Raw genomic sequence first — 22,362 nt, 5'->3', positions numbered from 1 at the left:
TTTTAATTTTTTAAGAAGAAAAGAAAACCTTTTTAAACGGATCGAAAATATACCAATAACAATTTGTTAAGGATCTGTTTTTTGTGAACCTCGCTTTTCACAGCTGTCGCGCTACGGCGTGTGTTTCGTTTATTTGACAGTATGTAGATCATGGTAATTACATTCATGGCATTCGTTTTCTGAATCACAATCTGACTGTATGGGTGGTTACCTGCCAGGTTACGCTTGTGGTTGGTCAGGAAGTCGCCTTACATCCGCCACGTGCCCTCTTTCTGTTCCCAGAAGCTGATCATAGAATGGTTTTAATAGTTTACTTTCAAATAATGCAAAGACTATGCGACACGTGTTTCTCCCTAATTCTGGGCTCATCAGGCATACACACTCACTGCATCCCCTCTCGTGAATCGAATCTCTATCGTCAGCGCCAGAGTTGAAGCCCCTAACGTTGCGGTCAGCAAGTCGGCTAACATCCGCCATGTGCCGTCTTTCAGTTGCGAGAAGCAGATCATAGAATGGTTGAAACTGTTGCCCCTAACGTTGCGCCACGGCGTGTGGTTCGTTTATACCTCGTGTCTTCTCATTAAACTTTTATCTCGCGAATATGTTATTGCAATCCGCAGCGGGAGCGTTTCTATAAACTTAATTTAAACTTACGTTTTACACCGTGCTTTCTTTCCCTTATGAACATGCTTGTATGCTTCACTCGCTCCCTTCTCAATTGTTTAATGAATTTTTTGCTCTTCGCTGTTTGCGGCTCTTCCTTCATTTCTCCCTACTGCGTTCTTTTATCTTGCGAATATGTTATTGCAATCCTTAACGGGAGCGTTTCAATAAACTTAATTTAAACTTACGTTTTACACGGTGCTTTGTTTCCCTTATGAAGATGCTTGTATGCTTCACTCGCTCCCTTCTCAATTGTTTAATGAATTTTTTGTTCTTCGCTGTTTGTGGCTCTTACTTCATTTCTCCCTACTGCATTCACAGTCTTTTCACGTGATTACGTGGGAGGCGTGATGACGTGACACTCAACTCCGCCTTCCACGGCCATCAAGCTGCCGTCCATTACAGTATATTGTCAAAAAAGAGGTTCCAGTTATGACCATTACGCGTTGAATTTCGAAATGAAACCTGCCTAACTTTTGTAAGTAAGCTATAAGGAATCAGCCTGCCAAATTTTAGCCTTCCACCTTCACGGGAAGTTGGACAATTAGTGATGAGTGAGTCAGTCAGTCAGTCAGTGAGTCAGTGAGGGCTTTGCCTTTTATTAATTAGTATAGATTCAAATTAATTCACTATATTTTTTTATTATGCATAGGTGTTACGGTTTAGCCAGGGTTTTTTCCTTGGCTCATGGAAATTTTTTTTTATGTTATTTGTATGTTTTAGAATGCCTAGGGGGGCTGGGCGGTCTCGTGGCCTCGGAACCCTTGCAGATTTTTCTTTTTTTTCTCCAGCTGTGTAGAGTTTTTTTTGTTTTTTCTATCCTCCCTGGCCATCGGACCTTACTTTTATTCTATGTTAATTAGTATTGCATACTTTTTTTTTTTTATATATTTTGTCTTTTTTTTCTCTTTCTTCATCCTGTAAAGCACTTTGAGCTACATCATTTGTATGAAAATGTGCTATATAAATAAATGTTGTTGTTGTTTTTTTATTAGATATTATTTTGTATTTTATATTATTATTCATGTTTTTGTTATTATGTATTGAATATTATTGTCTTTATTTTTTGGGCTTTTGACATGTTCAATTGTGTCCCCTGTACCCTTAAAATATAGTTTCATGGGGTGGGGCCACCATGGTGTCAAAACTGAAAGACTGCACTAAAACTTTATATTCAGGAGATGCCTTTTCAAGCATATATTGTTCCCTTATTTTTTGCCCTTTCATTTTTGATTATTTAAAAAAACTACATTGGCCTTGTCTTTCCAAGTCTGAAGTTTTAAAACTCTCTCATCCTTTAATGGCATTTTTGTAGACCTGAGACATTTAAAATATTTATAAAGTACTGTATATATATACTTTATTACTGTTCAGGAGAAAAATAGCTAGGCCAAGATAAATGTGACATCAACTATTACAACAGCATACCAAGATGAAAATCAAAATGGAAAGTAGGCAGTATCAGTAGCAAAAGAAAAAACTACCAAATATAACTGAAATATGAACAGTAACTCAGCAGCTTTAATACAAATGAACCCTGGCCCAATCACCATCTTATGCAATTGCATATTGTCTCTATGCCCACATGGTTTTTCCTGTCATGTAGGTTAAATTGACTAGTAACTCTAAATTGATCAGGCATTACTTGATCCGGGCCTGGATGTTAACTCAGGTTATCCATCTCGCTTGCCAAGGGTAAGGGGTGAGAGATGTGGAAGAAATAGTGACCGTAGGGCCTTTAAGGTTCATCCAGCAGTTCCAAATGTCCTGAGATAAAGCAGTCTTATGTAATCTTATGGTGCTGAGACTTTAACAGGTTTGGTTACTTGATGTAGGCCATTGTTTCACAGATCTGTATTTAACATCCCTAATCCTACTTGGCCCTTCATTTAGCCGTGACAAGCCTCACCCCCAACCTGAACTTCTGAGACCAAAACAAAGTAAGAATCGAGACCTGATTGATATTAAAATAGTTTATCTTATTTGTTTTGGCATAAATGTAAAATATAACCGTGAAAAATGTAATGTAAAATATAAGTAATAAAGAAAATAATATTCTTACAGGGGGCGGCACGGTGGCGCAGTGGGTAGCGCTGCTGCCTCGCAGTTGGGAGATCTGGGGACCTGGGTTCGATTCCCGGGTCCTCCCTGCGTGGAGTTTAAATGTTCTCCCCGTGTCTGCGTGGGTTTCCTCCGGGCGCTCCGGTTTCCTCCCACAGTCCAAAGACATGCAGGTTAGGTGGGTTGGCGATTCTAAATTGGCCCTAGTGTGTGCTTGGTGTGTGGGTGTGTTTGTGTGTGTCCTGCGGTGGGTTGGCACCCTGCCCGGGATTGGTTCCTGCCTTGTGCCCTGTGTTGGCTGGGATTGGCTCCAGCAGACCCCCGTGACCCTGTGTTCGGATTCAGCGGGTTGGAAAATGGATGGATGGATGGATATTCTTACAAGAGTTCAGCAAAAACATTGCATATTCACACCTTCCCCTGTTTGGATTCTCCTACCTTTTAATCAACTTTTGTTCTACCCTGGAGTTTCCTTTCTGAAACTGAGTAATACTTCTTTTAAAATGAACAGCTTCTTTTCATGTCTAATAACTCATAACACACAGCTAAATATAAATTTTTCTTTGCCGAAGTTATATTTCCTTATTTATAATTCTATTTTCACTTCCATCTATCCTAAACTTCATATTTAATATTCTTTAAGCGCATCATTGTGGGTGCTTAGTTATTTAATTATCTCAAAGCACCACAACTCAAAGCTCTGCTTCCTGTGCCACATTTGACAGAGGATTTCTAAGCCGCCTTTGGTTCAAAAGTTCAATTTTTGGAGCAGGACTTGATAGGAACTGTTTTTTGTGGTCTTACATGATACCCTTATTCTCGCGTTCAGTTAATTGCTTAATTTTGAAATTTTCAAACAACGGCCACATCATGACCTGCCATTTTCAGTTTTATATTACCTGATTCTCTCCAGTCCATTTCTTGCACAATTCAGTTCTTAGGTCGGGCTTTCTCTGGTTGTCCTGGGTGGTCTGCTTTCTTGACAGGTGTAAATTAATATTTCATGTGATGGAGAAGTGCTCCATCCAGGTTGGTTCCAGCCTTGTGCCCTGTACCATAACTCACATTAAATGCATTCAAAGTCAATCGATAGATTGATGAACCCTTCCTACAACTACCTGTACATTTTAATGTTCACTTACTTCAGCTTATTCTCCTCTTACACCAGCCCCTCAGAGCATTACTAACAAGGGGTGGCAAACTGTCACTTGGCTGTAACTGACGTTTAGCCTTTTTATGTATTCTGGTTTTGTCTTCCTTCTAACATATTCAGTAATAATAGCAGTTTTCTTGGACTTGTTAATATGAGGATTTTGAAAATCTCCTAAAATATATGGTTTGTACTGTATGCTTAAATTATACACATTAGTTTAAAACAAACCATAGAGGGTGCACAATTTTCTAAACTAGCTCTAAACCATAATTACTCTGAAAGCATGTATTTATTTATAACTTATAAAATAGCTTTATGGACATGGAACAATTTTATTTTCTTGAAATATGAATTTGTCTCCAGTAAATTTGCATTTTTTTCATGATTCTATGTTTTTTTTCAGTTACTTCCCATAAATATTAAAAAACACAGATAAACTGTTTCACTCTATGTAATTTGGATAAACTTTTGACACTGTATTCAATATTTCAAATCTAGCTTCATGAAAGATGTCGTACATTTTTCAGTATGCAACTTAAAAATATATTAATAGGCGACAATTTTTAATCCTCTTCATAAAATGGTTTTTAGATAGTGATAGTGACTTAGACAGACTTTAGATAGAATGTGGCATTCTATCACATTCACCATTTTCTGAAGTCACAAGTGTCCTTTCTTCAGAAACTGAATTGATTTTGGGTAGAGATTTTCAACTAATATTAAATTGTCCATTCAATTGTGAATACACATCAAAATTAGAATTGCTGATTTGCTACCTTTGTGTTATCTGTCATATATACAACCTCTCCGGGTGCGATTTGAAGTCACCCAGCATTTTTTTGTTGTTGTTGTTTTACATTTTTGCTTTTTATTTGAGAACAAAAGAATTATAACAGAACAGAGATCATTCAAACAAATAAAATTAATGTATCAAATACAACAGTATGTTTTAAAATAAACCAAAGAAAAGAACTCAGCATTCAATTCTACCTCAAAAAAGAAAATATAGAGCAGTACAAATAACAAGCCCTACCTAGAATATTTCCTTACCTAGTAAATAATAAAACACTAAGGTCTGTGTGTCCAGTCCCACTGATCAATCTGATTAGACAGTTTGGCTTGGGTGACACGACAAAAGAATAAATGCAAGTGTGAGACACAGAAAGGACCATGCTGAGAATGTCACTTTCAAAGATGGAAAAAATAAAACTGGACAGGAAATGAGAAAAGCCCCTGAAAAATAATATGGAGTCTGAGAAGCAGGTTTTATGGGAATGCGCTCAAGAAAGGTAGCTCCATTGATGAGAGGGTTCAGACCCACGGGAATTGTGAGGAAAGGCGTTGAAAGTACACATTGGGCAAGAGGTAGAATAGTTAAAAAATATCTTCAACAGGTACCATGGCTAGTATTTAATAAAACTGAAAGTAGACTAAGAATGTTAAGCACAGGCCCAGAAGGCTTATTTTAGGATTACATTAATGAGTTCTTGCCACATCTTGAAATAGTTGCTATTAAAGAGAATTTGCTTTTTTCCAGTTTAATATAATATAGAACATCGCTTTTCTACTGAATTACAGAAGGACAACTGGGGTTCATCCAGTTGAGCAGAATAAGTCAGTGTAGTGTGGTGTATAAGCAAGTAACTTAATCTTTAGGAATGTTTTGCTATAAGTTATAAGTACTTGGATAAAACCTCACACAACCGTTTAGAGAACTTAAAGACTTAATGAAAAGAATATAACCGGAACAAGATTTGAACCCAGTCTCTTTCAGCTGTAAGGCAGTAGAGATAACCGTCATACTTTATTGAATGAAATGTGATAGTTAATGTATTATAAATTGTCACCAAACACTTAGTCATTCTTGTTTTTTGTTTTTATAGTATGTACACCAAATGTGATTTATCGGACATTGCTGTACATACACACTTACTATGATTTTGTGTGGACTTTGTGCATTCTGCAACATCTTGTAAAGGTTTCTATGCCTGTTCAGATTTCCTCACACATCCCAAAAAAAAGCCAGCAACTCTATTAATTCGTAACTCTGAATTGGCCCAAAATGACTAACTATCAGCATTATTGTGCAGGGGAATGTGATTTTATTATTGTAGTAGGTGCTTTATAGCGTTAAAAGCAATAGAGACGATATTTTATGATGTTAAATTTAGGCTAAACTGTAAGTTATCTAAATGTGAGGCCAGGATGTAAATGTGAGGCACTCAAAACACTGGGTATCTTTGAGCATGCACACCACAAGAACATGTGCCTATAAAAATGACAAAATGACATTGGACAGAGAGGGGCTAGGGGTGTTCATCTTGATCCTGACGCTTTAAAAAGCCAGCAGCTTTAATGAGAGGCAGGTAGAGGGAAGAACAAAGACCAGAAGGTTTGTGCCGTCTAGAAACACAGGAAAAGAACCACCACGAATGCTGCTACAAATTGAGTGTGCCAGACAGAGCTCTCTGTAACTCTCTGTAACTCCTAAAATGTACAGGTTTTATGGTGTGACTTTGCCCCCTCTTTTGGCATTCTAATAATGTTAAATATATCATGAGAAAGAAAAGTTTTTACCTGCCTCCCCTTGCTTGCTGTCTTGATGCCAAGAATTTACAGAATAGTAAGAGACGTCCTCTGATCATGCAAATGAAACACAGTACCAGTCAATTCTAGATGAAGGGGTAGTTGCAGGTGTAAGTGCATTTGGCAGAGCTGTGTCTCTATTTTAGACAGGTATTTGCAAGAAGAAGAAGACAAGAGATGGTGTGGAGGACATATGTGTAGGTCTACATAACAAAGAATCTGGGTGTGGGAATAAAAGAATCTTATTTAAAATAGTGTCACCCCAAAACCCTTGCCTGGTAAAGGAGTCTGTGATTTTCTAGTATTCCCAAGCACAACTAGTTGCTGTCTTGCACTCATGATGAGTAAATCATCATTACTGTAATAATTTATGTTGTGGTAATTGTCAACCAGTATGGACTTGGAGTAAAAAAAAAACTTCCAAAGACACCAAGCATGAAATTTCTTACAACATTAATTATTTTCAATCTCCGGGTTAACCTGCCATCTCACTAGCTGTGAGATATTGGTGAAGAGTAATTGATTAAAACTGTTTTTTACATACAGCTAAGAATATAAGGCACAACAAGCTGGTAAAACTAAAGAAGGAAATTTAAATTATAAAAAGGTAATAGTAACCATTCCATTGCTTTAATGTATTTTCTCACTTAAAAATACTAATACAATCAACATGGGCATACATTTTAAAATGTAGAGTACATGCTGTTTTGCAGCCAAAGCCTTATATAGCAAGAGTAGACTGTAGGAACATCAGGATCCAGGAATTTAACTGTTCTTTCTAAAAATATTGATTATAATTATTATATAATTTTATTTTTAAATTCACAACCTGCATCACTGCAGCAGTCACCACCTCAAAGTCTATCTACAGTAGGAAAAAATATTTATTTTTCTACAGAGTGTCAGCAAGTATTTAAGTTCAGGATGGATGCAATTACTGTCTTTTATATTGTTTAAGGAATTTTGAAGTGGATTTAGCTGCAGTGAAGAAAATAATTTGGTATATTTTAAAATATCCATCATTACTAAAAGTCTATACATTTATTTACTAAAGATCACATTTGTTATACTCTCAAGGCTGTTTCTGGGTTAGATGGAAACATTGAATGTCTAAAGGTTGTTGCTCTGCTAGAAAATACTATTTAACACACAAATTCATTAATAATGAAACCATAAATAATTTCTGATACAAAGCTCCTTACAAGAGTTCAAGAATAGTGAAGAGCAAAGCTGGCAGAGTTTGCTTTGTTGTGGGTTCAAAATCATAGAAATTGGCTGAGAAACAAGAAACAGGGGGTGATGGTGTGAGACACCTTATCAGAATTGGGTGATGTTAAGAATGGTGTCCAAAAGGGACAGGGTTGCTGTAATTTTTCAAATATATAAATGATTTGGATAGGAATATAAATAACAAACTGGTTACGTTTGCAGATAATACCAAGATACTTGGATTGGCAGATAATCTAGAAATGGTTGAATCATTACAAAGGGAATTGAACAGCATACAGGCTGGGGCAGATTAGTGGCAGATGAAATTTAATGTAAGTAAATGTAAAGTATTAGATGTAGGAAGTAAAAATGTGAGGTTTGAATACACAATTGGAGGACTGATAATTGAAAGTAGCCCTTATGAGAAGGATTTAGTAGTCATAGTGGACTCATCACTATCAACTTCCATACAGAATGTTACTGTAGGTGATACAGAATGATGTGTAGAATACAAGTCAAAGGAGGTTATACGCAAGCTTTATAACACACTGGTTAGACCTCACCTGGAAAACTATGTCCAGTTTTGGTCTCCAGGCTACAAAAAGACGTAGCAGTGCTAGAAAAAATCTAGAGAAGAGCAAATAGGCTGATTCACAAGGAAAGTTATGTGGACAAAATATTATACTTTTCTAGTAATCACCCCTCATCGCATGAACAGAGTTGTGTTAAGACATTGTTCAGAAGGATTTACACCCATTGTAATATAAATTAAATGAAAAAGAATGAAAGAAGCTATCTATTCCATCTGTAAATATCAAACGGCTACCCCAAGACATTTATCAAACAATGCTTACATAGGAGACACCACAGACCTCAGCAAACAATTAAATCCAATCTGATCCCCTCACCCATTTCACCTGGGATAGACTTCCTTATCATCATGGTGTATCAGAAAGTAAAGCGCATATCCTCTCCAGATCAGGCATCAAAATAGTGCATAAACTGGCAGATAATCTGCAATAAGTCCTTTTTTAAAGCCAAAAGCAGGAAATCGGCAGCTGAGACACGGAATGCAGCCTATAGTATATCATACAGTGCATGCCCAGCTGTATATGTGGAACAAACATCTAAAACACTTGCAACATCATGATGCTGTCAGAAGGAAGGACCCATGGTCTCTGATATATGCACATTCAAGTTCAACAAGACACACGTTTTACTGCGAGATGGTGCAAGTAAAATTCAAGGCTAATATTAAAAATGCCAGAGAACTGTCTGAATCATGGCTATCAACCAAAAATGCCATTAACAGACACTTGGACATGAACCCTGCATATACAGGCTTAAGTAGATGAACATCCACCTTATTAATCCTCCCACCTTACACCCACCTGCCCGCCCTTCCTCATTTGCTATATGTTGGCTTTGATTACTGTATGTCTAATCATTTTCCTCTGGAGATGACTCCTGGTGGAGGTTGAAAGCTTAGGAATAAAAGACTATTTTAAGATACGTGACCCATTTTCTCCCTTTGTGGATTTGTAGCTACAAATATATGTAAGTATACATCATTGCACTCAAAGAGTTCCAGTCTTGTGAAACACATTAGCTATGCAATGAAGCAGAGGCTCATTTCATGGTTTGAAGTCCCAACACCAGGGGCCTCATGTATAACGCCGTGCGTAGAACTCACACTATAACATGGCGTAAGCACAAAAGCGGGAATGTGCGTATGCACAGAAAAATCCAGATGCAGGAATCTGTACGTATGCAAACTTCCACGTTCTTCCGCTACATAAATCCCGATCAGCGTGAAAAGTAACGCACGTGCACGCGCCTTCTGTCCCGTCCCAACTCCTCCCAGAATTACGCCTCTTTGAATATGCAAATCAATATAAATAGCCTTCTGTGAAAAGACAATGGGAAAAGCACGGGGGAAAATATAAGAATTTCAGCGAATACCAAGTGGAGGCAAAGGAAAAGCGTACTATTTGTTGGTTTAAACAGTGGTACAATCAACAAAAGGAAGTTGATCGAGTGACAGAGTGTCTGAGAAACTCGAAAGCTCAAGTTCACAAAGTCGCACAGTGCCCGAAATTAAAAAGAAGTCATATATCAAAGTTGCCGTGAAAAGGCGACTCATAGTGGACCGTCTGAGTGTCATATGAAAGCTTATTAGGGTACAGACAAAAAAAATAGGCACACAGTGGGAAAAAAAGCACGAAATGTCAACTTTAATCTTGAAATTTCCACTTTAATCACGTAGTTTATTTTGCCATTAAAGTAGAACATCATAAACTTCATCTTAAAATCATTTAATTTACTAGTTTCTCAAATCCCATTGTAACTAAAGTAGCACGTTAAATGCTTTGTTCTGTATTTGATCTTCTATGTGCTCTCTTTGTGAATCACTACCTGCTTCTTAAACGGGCTTTCTCTTTCTCCGACAGGACATATAATCCATTACATTCGTGATATTACAGCTCTCTGAATAATTAATACTGAGACGTATACATGATATCTTTTTCATGATGATAAGAATGAAAGCATGTTATTAAACATGGGAACACGGTGGCGCAGTGCTTGTTCATGTCACACGCAAGAGGCTTGCTGCGCCTTGCGTGACCTTCGATGAAATAATTTATCACAGCAGTATTGTCTCTTTCAAACATACTAACCTCCAATTCCTGTCCTTATTTTTCTTTCTCCAAATACCCAATCGCCACACAATCAGCTCTGTAATAGACGTGAAGCCATTTGTAAGCTTAGAGCGCCGATTCTTCAAAACATTTCAGGAACATTGAAATATCTTCGTAGTACATGTTTAATTATTCTATCCATCTATCCTTCCAGTGTCGCATCAGCACCAGCAAGAATACAACGCAATGCAGGAACAATCCTTGAACTAGCTAGCGCTGTGGCACCGTGTCCTCACATGTTTAATTATTAACAATACAGATTATTTAAATGAAGTTAAAATTTTACTTGTATAATATAACCAACATATTTTGCTGCATTTCATCTTAAAAATGATATCGTCATCATATGTAAATTCGCGCTTTATAAAGTTGCTCAGGTTGTGCAATATTATAACTGTAGTGCAAGTTTACAGTGAGGTAATTGTACTTATAAGTACAAACAGTTCTACAAGGAGCACTTGATGGACTGATTGAGTGCGTTTATAGTTCTTGGGATGAAACTTTTTCTAAACCGCGAAGTAAGTACAGGAAAGTCTCTGAAACGTTTTGCCGTGGCTCAGGCAGCGTCTGCTTCATACTGTATACCGATAATTCTCTTTCCAATTACCTGCTGCTGTGATTCCCCACTCAGATACAGTGATATAAATACTCCGAGTGGTGCAGTGAGAGTAATGTGGAAAAAGATGATCTGCTGTGGCAACCCTTAACGGGAGCAGCTGAAAGAAGAAGAAGATGCATTGAGAGTAACAACGCTAAAGCAGTTATGGTATTTGGAATACTATGGCTATTCCCTGGACCATTATGTTGCTGCAGGTTAATTACAGTCAGATGCATTACACTAATAAACAATATGCAGTTAGTTTCAGTGTATTTATAAAGCCGCGTCAGGAATGTGGATCTAAGAAAGAAAGGGTGACCACACAGGGACAGCAGCACTGCTTTGACGCTGGGTGCTGCCAGTCTGCAAAACCGAGCGGAGAAATTGCGTACGACAGGGTATGAGGTACCGTGGAAATGTGCGTGGCTTTACGCCAAGTTTAGGTTTTATACATCGCAATTTGAGCGTGGAAACGTTCGTACGCAACATTTCTGTGCGTATGCACCGTTTATACATGAGGCCCCAGGTGTTGCTTGAATGTCTGTTTTGCTTCTGTCCAGACAATGTTTGGAGTTTTAAAATTTGACACTTTTAGATAACTCTCTTTTATGTATTAACTGGCAATGACATGTTAAATGTAGCTGAACATAATAAATTTTGCACCTCCTTTGGCATGCTCTCAGTGTTGTTCTCTTGCATGTTACTTTGTTTCTGAATCATTATAATATGAATCTAGATATTAAGCACAGATGTTTAAAAAACAAATTAGAAAACCTTCACAACACAGCCAACATTCCCTTGACATACTGGTGTTGTTAACACTTAAGTCATTGAGATCTAGTTCCGGTCCAAATGTAAGTGTAAGATATTAAATTATATTACAGCTCATTACATGATTAAAACAGACGTTTGTATAACACAGGAGCCAAGGCAACACATTTATGGAGGAACACCATAGACACATCTCATTGCATCTTATGAACATGATTTAATGTCTGGAAAAGAATACTAGTTATGCTGCGTCTCATGTAGCCACATACAAATGTAAGGGGGGACAGAGTTTAAAGGAATCATTGCTTGTGAGAAAATGAGTCACATTCTTAGAAACTATAGCTGAATGACAGGGTTGAATTTTAGATGAGGGTGCATTGGTGCCAGAAGGTGTTGGGAGAGGCTCGGAAAAGAAGGCGAAGAAAGCAGAGGAGTATGAAGGAAATTGAAATCAGCAGAAGATTTCATTAAAATTGAAAAGAATGATTGATGTCATAAATAATCAGAATGATGCCTCAGACTTACTGGAAAAAGTTAACAGGAATTTATTTTATCAAAATGTGTGTGTAATATGAAAGTTATTTACTGGAATTCTGTACAATATAGAGCTAATAATTTAAGTTAAATATTTATCTACAAAGATCTGAGCTTCATAGCTCTGGGACTATGCAAAAATATATTCAAATAGTTTAGGATTTATCCAAATAATGTACACCACTTTTTATATTTAAGTAAAAATTAATGCAAAAACCTGCAGCTGTTTCATTGACTAATTAAATATGTCCTGTTTTCTACTTCAGTGCTGTGGATTAATCCTTTCCTTTGCAGATGTTAGCTGCCCTATCAAGGTAGGAATCATTTACAAGTGGCTTAAAACATAGATAATGCTGCGGATAAAAGCACTGGACTTCAAAAATGAAGGGTCCTAAGGAAAGGTAACCAGAGTTCATTGATGCACTGCACATTGGACAGTAGATTGATTCTAGTAGACATTATGTAATACAGTCAAAGTGTTAACTCAAATGTATACACTTATATATATATATATATATATATATATATATATATATATATATATATATATATATATATATATATAGAAAGTTGCAGAATTGTCACACTTACTTTAAGGGGAACCCATACTCATAAAAATGTTCTTGACATCCTGCTTTGACACAGAAATGCATTATGCAACACACAAAAAAAGTGAAGAGCATTACAACACACAAGTTTGAAAACACAGGAAATAATGACATTAACCAATTGGACTGTTCTTCTATTTCCACCCTATAGCTCTGATGTGATTTCCTCCAATTTCTGCTTCCTTTGGAGCCCTCGATGATGTAATCCATTGGAAAATGTTTTGAGAATGATTAGTGTAGAGGTGGCTAGAGAATTCATACTGGTCCAAGGAGTGGATATGTTTTTGTTTCTTGCTGGTGTGACAACTTGATTTGAAATTATTTAAAAAATGAGGAATCTGGTAAATCTGGTAATCCTTTCATTATGTTTAAACAAGTCTGTAATAAATTAATTATAATAAAAATTGTGTTGCAAAACTTTCCAATACACCCTGACAGCCTCTTTTATTTATAGCATAAATTCATTAGATTTACCTTTATTAAGTTACATTGTCATTTGAACTTATTTTTCTCATGAATAATTGTAAATGATTTGTAACAGATTGAGAAATTGAAATATATTATATATTTTACTCCCAATATAATTTTCCAAAAAGTTAGAATTTAGGCCCTAAATATGTACAAACTCTGCACACACACACACACACATATATATTTTTTAATATATTGTGATGGACGACCGGCTACAGACTCCAGTCGCCACCCCCAGGCCGCTAGGAGGAGCCCTCCAGACAGCATGATGGTGCCCCGAGTTCCAGCAGGGCCTCATGGACTTTGTAGTTTGTATACACAGCCCTGCTGGATAACTTGGAGGCCACCGGGAGTCGCTGTAGGGGGGCTAGGGGGCTCTTATGTGCCCTATAACCCGGGAGTGTGTCACAATCACGTGACAGGAAGGAACGGAGTGCTCCCGGGCTGAAGAAAGGACTGTTTACCCTGACCCGGATGGAATAAGGACTTGTGGGTTCGGCCAGGAACCAATTCCAGGTCAGGGCATATAAAAGGACTGTGGGAAAGCCCATACACTGAGCTGAGCTGGGTGGAAGGGTGGCAACGCGTCTGGGAGTGGAGGATTGATTATTGTGTATTGTTTATTGATTAGTTATATGAGTATTGTGGAGTGAAGGGTGCTTTGTGCACATTATTGTCTAAATAAAAGAAATATTTGGACTTTTGCCTGGTGTCTGACGTCTAGTCTGAGGGTTCAAGGGGTCACGGAGCCCTTAATCTATCACAATATGTATATACAGTATATATGTTTCCTCATAGCTGTAGAAAAAAATGCACTTTTCAAATACACAATGGTAACACCATGTACTTCTCTTAGTACTCAGCTAAAACAAACTTTACTTTTTTTTTTTAGATAACGCACAGTATATAAGCAGACATAAACTGCATTTTAGGTATTCAGTAAAGATAAAAACTAGTTGAATGTAAAACAAAAATGAATGGTAGAGCCTTGTGGAACGACCCATGCTCTGTGAACACTTACTTTCACTGGAGGTTTAGATATGTGTGTTTAAGTACTATTTTGGAAAATCTGTTCTGTAAATGGTTATTGTATTGAGTGCAAACTATACCTTTCCATCTATCCATGTGTATTAAGGTGAAAAAGGTAATTGAAATTACAATTATTATAACCAAAAGTGGGGAAAATAAAATTGGTTAAAACTTGTAGGAAGGGGTTCTTTCAGCATTCTATTTAATTTGAATTTACCTGTCTTGTTCTAATTGAATTTTTGCATATTTTGTATCTTCATATTGTGTTATGTGTTGTTGTGAGTCTTTCAAGGCACAATCAAATCAAATGTCTTATTAAGGCATTCGAACAAGATGTTTTCCTAGTTTTGAACATATTAACACCACAACATGAGGCTAATTTATAGAAGCCAATTGCCATAACATACATTTCTGGGAGGAAATTGGAATGCCTTAATACAGGATATACAGGAATAATGAGCAAACTGATTGTGATCTGAATCTATTTGATTGTAATGATCTGCAGCAGTCACATAATTTTACATTAATTTTTAATTCTGTTCTTAAAACATTGATTCATCTTACAAATTGTCGCCATTTAGTTAGTGCATTTATCTCTGTTTGAATTCTTTCTGAGAAAACAAGTTAGATTTCTAAAAGATATCTCTTTATTGCTTTACTGCTGTAATGTGCAACACTGAATCATAGACACAGAGGACAAACACTTTAGAGTACAGGCTTGATATTAATTCATTGCTTTTCTAAAGCGTACATCTTAAAATTTTAAAAAATGTAGTGGGCATTTTCCCATGATCTCCCAACTAAAAACTACACTTTAGAAATATAATGAACCATATTTTTTTATCATTCTTTGCAAATTTAGTTTTTGGTAATTTTATACTTTTCTGATAACACAGCCTACAGGTTTACAATATCTTCAGCTTTTATTATAATACTAGCTGTGTAAGCCTGTGCTGTAAAAAACCCAGGGTCCTAGAAACTATTGAAATCATCAGAAAAAAAAAACTGAAATGTAGAGATGTCAGGTGATTGAATGGAACTACTCTGGGCGTCTCTCTCCTAGGAAGATTCGTTTTGCTGATGTGCTCGCATTGCTTGTGTATTAGCCGAGGGAGGAAAAGGAAAAGGGATACCATTTTGTCGATGTTAGCGGCTAAGTGACTTTTTCTTTCTTCTGAGGTTTCATTTTGCTGATGTGCTAGCCTCGCTTGTGTTATTAACGGCTAAGCAAGTTTTCTGTTTCCTTAGAGGAGGAGCCCTTACCCTGAATACACCTCTCACTTCTGGGTCAGACAGACACACACACTTCCACGCATAGATGTTTATATTGTGGCACTTGCGCCTCCTCCAGACCACGATGGGGTGACCGCCCTGGCTGCTTTGGGGACCACGGGTACAGAGCTGTGAAGCTCAACCCTGTAGGGGCTGTGGTCACCGCCAGGGGGCGCCCCAATGCATTTGGAGCCCTGGACCTCAGCACTTCCGCCACACCCGGAAGTGCTGGGGGGAAAAGGATCTGGGGCACCCAGAGTGCTTCCGGGTACTCAGCTGGCACTTCCGCCACACTGGGGAGTGCCGGTGGAAGATTGCCGGGAAGCACCTGGAGCACATCTGGGTGATTATTAAAGGGGCCACCTCCTTTCATTCAGTCCTGGAGTCGGGAGGTTGAGAGACAAGGTCTTGGAGGAGGCAAGGAGGCGGCCTGAAGAGAAAGAGGCATAGTGTGGTTTTGGCCTGGACTTTGGGGGAGTCTTGGGGGTTTGTGTTGCACATTTGTAAATAGGATTGTAAAATAAACATGTGGTGGTGCATAATACCATGTCTGCCTGTCTGTGTCCGGGGCCCAGTCCACAATATATAAGAAGTATGTTTATATATATTTCATCATTATTAATAATAGAATACTTTCACAAACACACTTTAACAAAGTAATGATAAATAATATTATTCTAGACTAAATACGCAGAGTACTGCTTTCATTGAATATTAAACTTAGTCAATGAAATAGTGGAAAAGAATGTCCCTTCAGCAAGGCCCTTAACGTGAAAATTGCTACAGTGGCGCTGTACAATGGCTGACTCTGTGCGCTAACCCCCAAATTTCATGCGAAAAGACGGTTTCCCTTTGGGGTTTAACAAAGTATATCAAAATCAAAAATAAAAAAATGTGCAGCATAGTGTAATTTCTTCTTTTTTAACTGTTCAGGTTACTTTAGCCATTATTTGTTAATAAGTACACAAATGGACCACACTAAAATAGTTGCTGCTCATTAGCATTCAGTGTCTTCTTCACTCATTGTTATGTGTCGGGTTTCAGGTACAATTAAAACAGCAAACACACTGTAAAAATTGAATTAAAGAGAAAATGGCAAAACAGAGTTAGACATTTAAAGGTAAAAACTTATTTTCTTTTAAATGTAAATCTCACACTAATTACACTTTTCTGAATGCAAACTAAACTAAAATGCCAATTAAACAATGCAATCAATTAATATAAAATAAGTCACTTATTATTAAATTGGTTCCAGAAAAACCTTCAACCATATGCAGTGAACCTGAACTTGAAATCCTCAGTTTTAAGGAGTTGCAAGTGAGTTATGCTACTGAAATCATACAGATATTCACTGCCAACAACTGGGCAGCAAATTTGATCCAACCTTTATCAAACCTGCTTGATGTGGTTCAGCACTGCAGGTGACTGGAGTCTGTCCTTAGCAGCATGTGTCGCTTGGCAGGGACAAATCCTGTGACAAGTGGCAAACAGAAAACTGTTATCTCTGATGATTGTTTTTGAGTTCAATCAGAATACTTTCGCACTTGACAAAACCCATCTGTATCCAGGGGTAGTGCAGCATGCCCTGCTATTTTTATTGTATATGAAATACATTTCTAATTATATCAAATAAAATAAGCTATAAATAGTTCTCAGCTGTACCTCTCTGATACCAATGGTGCATACAGTAGGTAAGGAGTTCACCATCAGCCTTAACAGTTGCATTACGGTTCTTAGTGGTTCTGTCCAGCAGGCTCAACTTCTTAAGCTTATTAGCTCTTTATCACTTTTTTATATTTTCCAGCCATTCTCATTTTGGGCCTTATAAACTTAGAACGGGAGATTCAAAGAGCCTTCCTGCCTGCCAAGGTTATTCCTTTCTGACCAAGAAGCTACCTGGTAAAGTTTAACATTATCACAGCTCCATATTCAAAGAATGTGTGCAGTTATTCAAATTTCTGTAATTTTAAAGGTTTTTCCTCAGATGGCTGTTTTTCTTTTTGATGTTTATGTAACAGTATGTCTGAATACAGATTACTCTGCTGAGCTCCACTTTCAAAATAGTGTAACATGATTGCAGTGCATCTGCATGTAGGTTCAAAGCCACAACATCATGCTTTTTCAGAGTGAAGAGTAAGTGCAATTAGCCTTTTTGAAAATTCCACTCAAAGCAGACCACCACATTTCATTTTTGAAGGCATTTTCTGAGCAATGTATATACAGAATATCTACTGTCATCATTCCTTTTAAGATCACAATATTTTAGCTTCAGAGAGCACAGATTCAATTTTGAAACAGATATTTAGCTTTAGATTTAGATTATCTTTGAACTTCAGAGCTTCTGTGCAAAACATCTACAAAATCTCTTTTTCATGCCAACACTGAATTTATGCTGGACGTTGTTTAACATTTATGGACAACATGTCATCTTTCTGGCAAAAAATAAGATTTTATCGCAACCATTTAACTAAATATAAGTAGAAGTTTAGGTGTGTAAATGTATATAATGTGTATTGGATTGTCACCTTCCCAAAGGTTGACCCCTGTTTTGCACTTGCAAAGACCAGGACAGCCCAACTCCTCCTGTGCTTAAAATAGTAAAAAATGGGCTCTGAAAATGAACAAAGTAATGAATGATTTAAAATGTTATTGCCATGAACATGTAAATATTCATGTATTTTTTACAGTTTGGTTTAATTTGTATTGAATCTAATACAATAATGTTAAAAAATATTCAACATGTCATTACCCAGAATCATACTGTGGAACAGTGGAAACATTGGTGCTTCTCAGCATCTTTAACCACAATTGTTTTGCTGGTTAAAATCTCTTCTTTTTTGTACATCCTTGCATTATTCAGATTATTTTCATCAATCTGGTTTTATCCCATAGTCCAAAGTTATATTTCTTTGATTGGTGTCGATTCGTCCATCTTCTTAACTCACCTATCCTGGGCAGCAATCATCGGGAACAAGGCAGGAACACTTGGACATGGTGGCAGTCCATTGAAGGGTGAACACACACACCTACACACCCGCATACAAACACACACATACACACACACGCACACGCACACACGCACACACACAGAGACAGACAGGATTATTCTTCAATACCGATTTACCTAATTGGCATGTCTATGGACTATAGAAGGAAACCAGAGAACCCAGAGGAAACCTTCACCAACACGGGGGAGAACATGCAGAATCTGTTCCTTGATTTACGGTATAGCTTTTGATGCCGGATTAAGTGGTCACTCCCTGTAACCCTGTTTGTGAAACTTAAAGACTCTGTTTCTGAAGTGGATGTGAGCAACACTGGAGCACCACAAGAAACAGTCCTATCTCCTTTTCTCTTCACTCTGTCAAGAAACGGTACTGGGGCTCCTTTATATCCACAGCAATACACCTGTAAAATGCCTCACTGTGACAGGGACTTCCAAGTGTGAAGTTTTCTTTACTTTCTTTTTAAAATGTTCTTCCTTTTTTCTTTCTTTTGTGTGTGTGTGAATATTTATTTGTCTATTTATTTATAATTTTTTTTATTTAAAAAACTTTTGTAAAAAAGCCAAATTTCACCTTGGGGACAAATAAAGTTCAATCTACTCAAGCAAGAATGAATGAGCCAAAGCAATTGTTTTTCAATGTAATATTTCTGTATTTTGTCTTCATACTTTTTAGGGATTATATTTTTATGTAAAATGTTTAACATTAATATAATTGTTGAAAAACAAAAGAGAAAATTATACTAAAATAACTGAGCAAAATTAGTCAAATATTACATACCTTGTCAAAGGTTTAATATTAAAAATGTTGTACACTGTGAGGCTGCTTTATTTTATACATTTGCCCTTCATGTGCAATTGACTGCTCAGTCAATGAAAGCATCATTTACATTGATAGTGTTATTTAAAGCATTGAGACAGGTACTGATCGATCATCTATGCGCATGAAATATAATGGGAGAAAAAGCTAGCGTAAAGATTTACTCTATGGCACTTTAAAAGCAATATGGAAGGGGCACAAGATGTGTTGGAATTCATTATCAGTAGCAGCAATCCTACTGGAATTTACATGTGCAAGGAATTAACGAGTGTAGAAAAATTAGTTCATTGCTCAAGACATTGAAAAGAGAATGTTTGTGAGAAGGACCTGTGGGTGAGAATTTACTTTATTCCAAGATGAGCTACTGTAAGGCAACTAAAAGAAGAATTCAACAGTGGGGCCAGTAAAGGTGTAGTGGAATAAGCAAATAAAATGGCCAATGATCACATCATGTCAGTGAAATAAATATACAGTTGTGGTGGGCTATCCATCCATCCATCCATTATCCAACCCGTTATATCCTAACTACAGAGTCACGGGGGTCTGCTGGAGCCAATCCCAGCAAACACAGGGCGCAAGACAGGAAAAAAACCCCGAGCAGGGCGCCAGCCCACCACAGGGCGCATACACACACACACACACACACACCAAGCACACACTAGGAACAATTTAAAATCGGCAATGCACCTAACCTGCAAGTCTTTGGACTGTGGGAGGAAACCGGAGTACCCAGAGGAAACCCACACAGACATGGGGAGAACATGCAAACTACATGCAGGGAGGACCCGGGAAGCGAACCCAGGTCTCCTAACTGTGAGGCAACAGCGCTACCCACTGCACCATCATGCCACCCTGTGGTGGGCTAATAAACACAAAAATAGGATTCTTGGGGAGTAGAAAAACATTAGGCTGTCTGGTGGAATAATTAGGATTAAAGTAAGAGGTACAGTTAGAAAGATGATCCAGAAATAGACAAAAAATCAGGGATCAGGCTGAATTATCGTCTAAGGGCAAGGTGGGGTACTTTATCAAAACACAAAGCAAAGTTAAAAAGGCTCAAGAAAGAGTCAAAACCAAACTGACAATGATTATTCTTAGCCAAAATAAATTAGTGTGTAAACCAAGCGGTTTTTTAGGATTATCAAAAATGCTGCTAAAACTGCTTCACTATCTTAAACAGCAATCATTTACCATCATACCATCAATAACAAGACCATGGCCATGCAAAACACACACAAAATGGCAGTGCCTACATGAAAACATAGTTCTAAAATGACACTGGAATGACGTCATTGTCGATTAATAATAAAATAATAACACCCAGAAGTACTGTATAACTCAATTTCACAGAAAAACATGCAAAAAAAAAACTCATATATAGGCCATTTTTTGGACCACATTTTTTACCAGAAATTATACCCTCATGATAAAAAGTAAACCAAATAGGTGTATTCAGCAAAAATGACCAGAAGGACTTTGACATAAAGTTGTGCATGTCACATTTAACGACCACCAGGGATTCATCCCCTAATGAGATATGAGGGGTCAAAGTTACTCCTTTTCACTAAACTTCAAAAAATGGGGATCAGTAATATAGACATATGGAGTGTCATTTTATGCTATTTTGAGGTTGCAGATCACAAATATAATAATATATATGGCTTTTTTAATGGGAGCCCTCTAAGAGCCACAGCCAAACGGTCAAAAATGACCAATTTCAAACAAGCATGTGGGGTATTGTTTTAGACTATTTCAAGGTCAATGATTACATATATAACGATGATTTTGATTTTTTTTTTTGTATTTTCTGTTACAATTGACAATGTTTAGACTTTAAACATTTAAACTGAAACATACATTTTAATATTTTAAATAACTGATACAACTATTCTTGTTTATTACGTACTTCTACCTAATGAGGAAAATCATTATATTTCTTATGAACACCCTGAATTAGAGTTGCTTATGCCAATTCAAACTTATTATTTTGTTAGTGTTTTTACCAAATCATTTTGACTGAAAGAAATATGTTTTTGGAAATGACAAAAAGTGTTACAGAACCCATTAATTTATTAAGTTAACATTTATATGAATTGTCAGTTTTGCACTTAAATACTACTGTGGATTACATAGTAGTTGGGTGAATGTCATATGGCAAATTTATTATTTTTTTGACTAACCGTTTTCCTGGAAATGTCAAGGAAAAAATTGCACAGTGCATAAAACTTGTAAACTTGTAATGTTATTTGCCAATTATTGTGAAAATCTCCTTTGATCTACCACAAGACTATTTACAAGTAACTAGAGACTCTGGGAGCAATCATTAACAATTAACTGCATAAACATGTGTATCCCTAAAAATAATGTTTTTTTTAAGAAAAAGCTAATTTAATGTATACACTTTGTTCAGAACATGTGGTAATATCAGTGATTTTCAAAGACAATGCCTCTGGTGGTTTTATATGTTAGAAAAAGTGTGTCTGGTATTTTACTTTAATGTTAAAATAAAATACCACTTCAAAAACAGAGATTCATGAATTCAGCATATGACTTGAGAAACACTTTTATTAAAGTGATTCAAATCATTCCATCAGTTTCCAAAAAAAATGGAAATGACCTAGTGTGCACTGAATCCATCTATGGCGATCATAAAACCACACAAACCTTTAGACCGTTGCTTTTACTTATCTCTATCCCTCCGCCACTGACACAGTGACTTTGTGTACAAAGAAGCTAAATTTTGCAGGCACTTACAGAAAATTACAATACAACAGAGTATACTCATTGAGTTAGCAGAAGTATGATCAAATCTGTTGTTTCAAGAAAAGTTATAGAAAAAACAAATTTTGAATAGATCTGCCCCTTATGCAGTTTTAACTAACAT

Source organism: Erpetoichthys calabaricus, chromosome 5 (genome assembly GCF_900747795.2).
Source record: "Erpetoichthys calabaricus chromosome 5, fErpCal1.3, whole genome shotgun sequence".
In the NCBI taxonomy this organism is placed as follows: domain Eukaryota; kingdom Metazoa; phylum Chordata; class Cladistia; order Polypteriformes; family Polypteridae; genus Erpetoichthys; species Erpetoichthys calabaricus.
Note: the sequence above shows the minus strand (reverse complement) of the source record.